Consider the following 7747-nt stretch of genomic DNA (forward strand, 5'->3'; position numbering starts at 1 on the left):
TTTTCATGTGTCAATTAAAAAAAAACCATACCTACATGTATATATATATATAAGTGCCTATAAATAGAAGCACATGACATCCAATTGGACAAATTTAATATTCGGCTCAATAACCATCGTTCTTCGTACAAAACCTACAAAAACTGTCCTCTCACAAGACATCTTTGTTCAACGAAACATCCTTTTGATAATGTTACTTTCCAAATTATAGAAGTCAACACCGAGTGGGACACCACGACGAGAAGGAGAAGAGAAAACTTTTGGATCCACCAACTCCACACTTTAGAACCTGATGGTCTTAAAGAAAAATACTAGAAAAGATACAGGAAAGATAAAGAATAATTTAAAACAAAGCATCGTCCTTTTTATCCCGTAATATTGGCCAATGGACTTTTTTCAATGGACTAATTTCAACTACCAATTATGTATTTTCAAGGCAGCTAAATCCAAGTGCAACATATAAATTGAGCTGCAAAATTTTCTTATTTTCTAGGCAGCTAAATTCAAGTGCCACATAGACATTGAACTGCAAAATTTTCTTATTTTCAAGGCATGGAAAAATGGAATTAGGCCGTACCAGTCAGTGCAAAAGACAATAACGTCAGGAACAACGAAGTAGACCAAACTACACTGCATCAGTAAACAGTCAGTAACTAAATCAGGCAGGCCGTAAATGGCAGTACTATTGTCGATTCTGCCTACTAAACAACAAACTCACACAGCAAAAGATACTGGTAAGTGACTCAGAAATGGAGTCAGGTTATAATAACCGGCAGTTCTACAGCAGAATCCTCACGATAACCAAACCATAACGCAAACGTTACCGGTCAGCGACTCTAAAAATAAGGTCAGTCCGTGATCTATAGCACTTCATAAATCTAAAGGGAATAAAGAAATAAAATAAAAGGCAAACAATGTATAAATAGATTAATATATAAATAGGTATAAAAATAGTATTAAAATGTATCGATCAATTTAAATATTTATAGTATTAACACAATAAAACTATTGATAAAAGATGTTAACTAAACAGTTATTCGCGCTTATCTTTGCCTTTTTTTAAAAATTAAATTCAGAGTACCAACGTTATGTTTGCGTTAACCGTTTCGGACATTAGGGATTTCTAGTTTTATAATCTACATGTTATAATTTAGTTCATTAACTTAACAAGGAATTTTCATAAATTCATTTTTCTACCCTTTTTTTCAAAACTTACAAGCACTCTCTGTGACAGAAACCAGGAGTACACAGTATGTTACAAAAACATTCAAGCCTACCATTTCGTCGTCAGTTGTTTTCATCAACCTAAGCCCACAGTTACAGTATCCGTTCGGTATTATATATAACATTATTTTATGACGTCATATCACCCCACTCCAAAATATTGTTAAAAACATATTTTTATTGAAATATATTTCCGAGAAATCTGTTGTAATTTCTATCCTGTTGTGGCTTTACATGTCAACTATAATGTAAACATTACGTATCATTTCTATCATTTACATACAGAACGCAAAAGATGGATAGTCGTCTCGTTGGCAATTATACCACATCCTATTTTCATATAATGACAGTGTGATTTATAGTTCATGTTCCTTTTTAAAAGTCATTTTTACTGAGGAAGTAGGTTACACATCTGTGTCTCAGGGAAACATTTATCGTAATTTTTATTATTATCTGCAATTTGTCTATTATTTACACGAACTTACGGACTTCTCATTTTTTATTCGGGAGGGTGGGCTGGTCAAAATGTAGGGGGGATTAAATGTTTTCTTAGTGTGGAAAAGGGGAGTTCGATTTTTTTTTTTTTAAATACAAAGAGGGGAAAAATATTTTTTGCACATGGAAAAAATTAAGTATAGTTAAGATACATCATGAGACAAAATGTCAAGAAGAACATAACAAAAGTCAAATCGAAATATATGGTTAACACCATTCATGTAAAATTAGGTTAGACATCACAAGACTTTGGTGATCAAGGAAGCTGCCTTTTTGTGTCATATAAAATGCATAGGTGCGTCATACCCCGAATACTTCAGTCTTTATATTACTTTCACTTGGATCACTAAATTTGATAAGCATTACTGCCAAGTTTTTTTTTAATCAGCTTAATAGTTTGAGAGAAGTTAAATATAAAATAAAACGAGATGTTTCCAATGGTTTGAATCTAGTGTAACATGATTTTGAGACGGCTGTTACCTGCTGTTTCATACTCATAGACTTATCAAAGAACGCTCCCAGATTCCTAACACAGTTCGCATCACTTAAACTAGTGTCATCGAAGGGTAGCTTATACTTTGATAACTGTTTGACTCGATGTTTCGGAGCAAAGACGATAAGCTCTGTTTTGTCCTGATTCAGTTTCAGCATATTTGAAGTTATCCAGTCACTTATCTCTGACAAACACTCTTTCAAACGGTCGGATAGATCGTCCCAATCACCTTCCGGTTTAATCCCTTGATATGCCATTTTCTTAGGTTTCTTCTGTAACCAATTATAGCATCAAACTCTTAAAATGAGTTTTACTTTGCGTTTTTCTATGTGTTTGTTTGTTCAACATTGGCAAGAAGAATAGGTAGAGGGTTGAGATCTCACAAAACCTACTTCACCCTGAAGCATTTTCAATACTATAATTTGTCTGTTTGTCTCTTTTGTTTTTAGCCATGGCGTTGTCAGTTTATATTCAATTTGTGTGTTTGACTATCCTTTTGATATATTTCGCCTCTCTCTGCATCGGTCCAAGTCATGAATCTCTAGCCTTTACTAGTCTTGTGTGTTTTTATTTCAACATTTTGATTCATTTGTATGTTTCGGAGTATAGTTTTGCGTCCACTTTGCTGCACTAGTATACATTAATGTTTAGTGGCCAAATAAAGAAATTGTTGCAGTATATTGCAGTACTGTAACATTTGGTAAGGGACTTTCCAATTTGAATTTTCCGTGGAACTCGGTATTTCGGTTAATTGACTTTATTTTATATAAACAGTGTCAAGAGTGCAAGTAATCTAAAGTGCGTAATACATGTTATATTTTTGGTTATCATTTTCTCAGAAATCTACTTGAATCTGTTTTGACATCAAACTGTGTCATTATAATTCATACCAATCAGATTTTAAGGAAAAACACAGATGAGTACTGAAAATACTTAATGTACATGATGCAGATGCACTTCTTATTAACCCACGTAAACCAATTAAAAACAACCTTGAAAACTCTCAAAAAGAAAGACGTTTCAAACAAAGCTTGCTATATAATGGGCCACTCAAAGCCATAGACGCATAAAGTAAACCTACAGCCTTCTGGAATAGTCAATTTACAGCATTTTAGTACAATTTACAGGTATTGTCTGTTCATTATATTAGTGTTCAAAACATTTAAAGAATTATTTAATGTTAATGTTGAGCATTTAGAAATATTGATATAACTTATCAAATTGAGGACCTATATTTTTTGTAAATTTTATTGAAGCATAATTCATGTTTAATACACTGAAAGATAAAGAGAAGAAAAACAAATACGAAACAGGTGGTCTTAATATTGTAGATTTGTATTGTTCCTTTCAATCGCGCATGACATCAGTTATAAATTGTAAACGGAATAACCGAAAAGTGCTTAAAAAATACCTAAATAGAATATTGAAACATTTTGGCTAGTATGAATGCAGATACCATACATTATTCAAATAATAAAACAATTAAGCACTTATCCCGAAAAGTTAATTTGGATTACAACTGAACAAGGACTAGTAGAAAATACTAAAAATATCTTTAGTCATAAGAAAGCAAATTGGGTGAATTCATTTGTAAAAGTTGGTCAGATATTTTTAATCTTTAATGATTGAAAATAACGTGGTCTTATATTCGTGATTAAAACAGACAGTCAGTTGTCGAGTCATTTTATTTTAAAAAAAAAAAGTAATAAGGCAAACAAACTAGATTTATATATATATATAAGAAAATTAATGAAAGATAATAACGGTTTCAATTCATCACTTTTACTAGTACTTTCACTGCTTTCATAGGAAGGTAAGATGACGTTGTATACATATAGTACAGGTGTCCAAATGGATTTTTTATTTGAAACATGAATTCGAATGGATCGTTGTTAAATATAAGGTCGAATTTTCAATCTTGGTAGGGAAATATGCTTCATTAAATATCTTGGACGTTTTATTTCTGCTTCATTATGAGATATATATATATATAAACGAGTCTAAATTGAAAACTACGTTCAAACCTATGATTGCGTTGGATCAAAACCGCAATTTTTATCGTGTGCATGTAAAACAAATTTCGTTGTAGAAGGGTCTAAATACAGCACAAACAACATTTTCCAAAAGACCAGAAAAGTATATTCAAACAAAACCTATTTGACTAACAGGTCGAACAACTGATGTTCTTAAACGCTGCTGACTGTCATTGGCGATTGCCAAATAAAATTGATCACGAGATGTAACAAAATGGATCTAAATATAACTTTAATACTAAACAGAAAACGATAAACTTGTGGCCAAGATGTTATGCCACAAACACAAGGTGTCAAAATGTTTTGTGTACAACAGATCTAGATTTCGACAATATATGTCTCTTCAGTGATGTTAGGGATCGAAACGGTATTGGAAGGCCATATTATTTACCCTCAATTTCAGATAGACTCTTGAATTTTTAAGAGTCAATGTAGGATGAACGGATCATATAAACCGGAGGGAAAATATGATACAAGCCCAAACGAAAAAAATATAAACGAGTCAAAATTGAAAACTACGTTCAAACCTATGATTGCGTTGGATAAAAACCGCAATTTTATATATACAACTCGTCTAAACATCATGAATCCCGGCGAGGGAAGAACAAAACATTTGCGAAAGCAAATTAACAGATCTAACATTGTTGGGTTGATGTTCAGACGAGTTGTATATGCATAATGTACACAGCCATGTATCACCATCATTGCTGGTGATCCGATGGATTAATCTGTTGTAGAGTTGTCACTGACTCAGACGTACTTATATATTTATAAAAATGAGGGTACTTTTTATATGGCCTTCCAAATGCCGTTTCGATATATGAGTCTAAAAGATTGTGTATCAATGTCGTTGCCATCTTCTCATATTTTCTAGGATAAGTATGCACTATGAATGTAAACTGTTGTTCAATTGGGCTAGAACAAGACGGACATTGTTTTGTTATTGATTTTTGTTTAATATCAGTACCTTTTGGTTTGGTGATGATAGAAAAAAATTAGAAACAGTTTATTTTTTTTTACTTTTCTTTGGAAACAATTGAAAACAATTGAAAACAGATATAACTAGAGTCGAATTATAAGTACGTTTACAATAGAAATAAAACGTCCAATATATTCAATGAATCTAATTTCCCTAACAAGATTGAAAATTCTACCTTACATTCAACAACGAACCATTCGAATGCCTATTTCAAATAAACATTTTATTTGGACACCTGCAAATGTCTAACTACCTTATTATAGATTCCGTACAGATAAGATCGCATTGTTTTAAAACAGCTGAACAAAAACGCAAGAAACGGAATATACACAGCTCATATAGACGTCGAAGGAAAACATAATACAAATGTAGATGTAAACTATTGATAACTTTTATTATCTTTACTTGAATCTTTAACTTTTCAGAACTAATAGAGGATGATCTCCATGTATTGTTGGTTTGTTCTTGTATTGGGTGACCACTACAGCAGCGTTGGTAAACACCAATGGTTCAAATAAGCTTCAAAATGTTAAAGCTGTGATTGCTTTTGAAGACAAAGTAATCCAGTTCTATGATCATACTACTGAATGTGTAGAGAAATTGGTGTGTATAGTTGCCGCCTTACCAGAATCCGAACGCAATCAAATATCGAGCACTCCTTTAAGTCTCCTGATTAAAATTGTAACTGACAAGGGACAATTTCGGGACAGTTTGTTATATGCAGAAGTCAAGAAATTATTAGCTGAATATCCGAATGTTGAACATCTTTTGAATGCAGCTGCAAATGGAAATTCCGTAGAAGATGAAGATTTCTGTGCATTAATATACTCAAAATGTCCATATGAGCCAAAAGAATTGCTGGAAACTATCATCGATTTAGGGGATATTACCAAACTATTTTCCAAAAATGTGTTTGGGAAAGTCATCGCAGATCAGATTGAATATAACTACACACAAGTTGGAATGACTCAAACAGAAAGGAGAGAAAAGAGATCATGTAACCACGAAGCACTGAAAAAAAGTTGCGGTTCCCTCGGAGGTATTTGTGCTTTGACCGGTGTAGGATGTGCTGTCTGTGGCTTTTTTTCATTTGGAACATGTCTAGGTGCCTGTAGTCCTGCTGTTGCCGGGACGTGTGGATCAGTCGGGTCTGCGTGTAGTATTGCTGCAGCTGCATGTAGATAAATGCAAGTACATACAAAACATGAACAAAGTCACCGAGATGAATCAATAGCAAATTATAAACTCCTTATTTGTATACTTCAGATCAGAATGCATGTTAATTGTTTATTATGATTCGGTGAATAAAACAAATTGGAAAGTAAATTAACATTGTGATAATGACATTTTTTACTTACATACTTTATAAACTTTGATAACTATCTGACACATTAAGTAATTAAATGTCAGGTTAAATATATAGGTAAGACTTGTAGTATTATTGTCAATGAGAAACCATCTGAGGTCAAATGACACAGACATGAACAACTATAGGTCAGTTAGCGTTTCTTAATTGTCGTTTTGTTTGAAACAACCGTCTGAAATGCCTTAAATTCAAAATGTATCATAAAGAGATAAAACATTCTAAATGAAAAATAAAAAAATACCTCGTGCAAACTAGACCAGCATAAAACGACAACATTGTTGTCAAAATACATGTTTAAGATAAAAAAAAAAATACAATAAAGAATCAAAACACTATAAAACAAATTTGTAGCCACCAGATGATCCGGAAAGATGAGCAGTTCTTACTTCTTTTTATAGTCACATTCTATGGTGCAAGGTAAAATCAGGTAAAAGCCCAATATCAGAGAGGGGAATGGGATGGAATTATATTAAAGAATGTAGACCCTGTATCATCTGTGAACGGACATTCCATAATAATCAAGCGATTCTTCATGGCGGCAATTTGATGAACTGATCAATGCATGAAACATACAGATGGGTGCAGTACTAACCTGTACAGCAAGTTAACTTGATAACCAGTCATTTGGACTGGTCAAAGTTAACCTGTGACCGGATTTAGGACTGCTTTGACCAGTCCTAGGACCAAAATCTAGTTAACTTGAAAAGCGGAATTGGTCCTAGGACTGTTTTTATGTCTGCCAAAAAGTTAACTTCGATACAGTTCCGCTATTGATACAAGTTAACTTTGAACCAGTCCTATCTTAAAGCTAACATAAGTTAACTTCGAAACCAGGCCTGTCGTAAAGTTAACATAAGTTAACTTCGAAACCAGTCCGGCCACAAAGTTAACATAAGTTAACTTTTGCTTTGACAAAACCGATCAAAACCAAACCTGTTCCCAGGTTAACTTTTGACTGGTCTGCTTAACACTAAGTTAATTAACTTGTAACCAGGACCGCTCTACATCGATTTTTTAAAAATATTTGTTTCGTAGTAAAAACATCGAAAATAAAGTAAAATTAATAATTCCGTTATATAAACAGTATTTAATACAAATATTTGAAAATAAAGTACGCATAAAACGTTACTTGTTCACAAATTTATCTGTGATCTGCC

The 7747-nt window shown here is 32.9% G+C and overlaps 1 pseudogene; it reads left to right on the forward strand.

Moving 5' to 3' along the window:
• The first annotated feature begins 5661 nt into the window (after nt 1-5661).
• Nucleotides 5662-6550, forward strand: LOC139485703 (mytilin-1-like; annotated as a pseudogene).
• The last annotated feature ends 1197 nt before the right edge of the window (nt 6551-7747 follow it).

This window comes from Mytilus edulis, chromosome 8 (assembly GCF_963676685.1).
Source record: "Mytilus edulis chromosome 8, xbMytEdul2.2, whole genome shotgun sequence".
Lineage (NCBI taxonomy): Eukaryota > Metazoa > Mollusca > Bivalvia > Mytilida > Mytilidae > Mytilus > Mytilus edulis.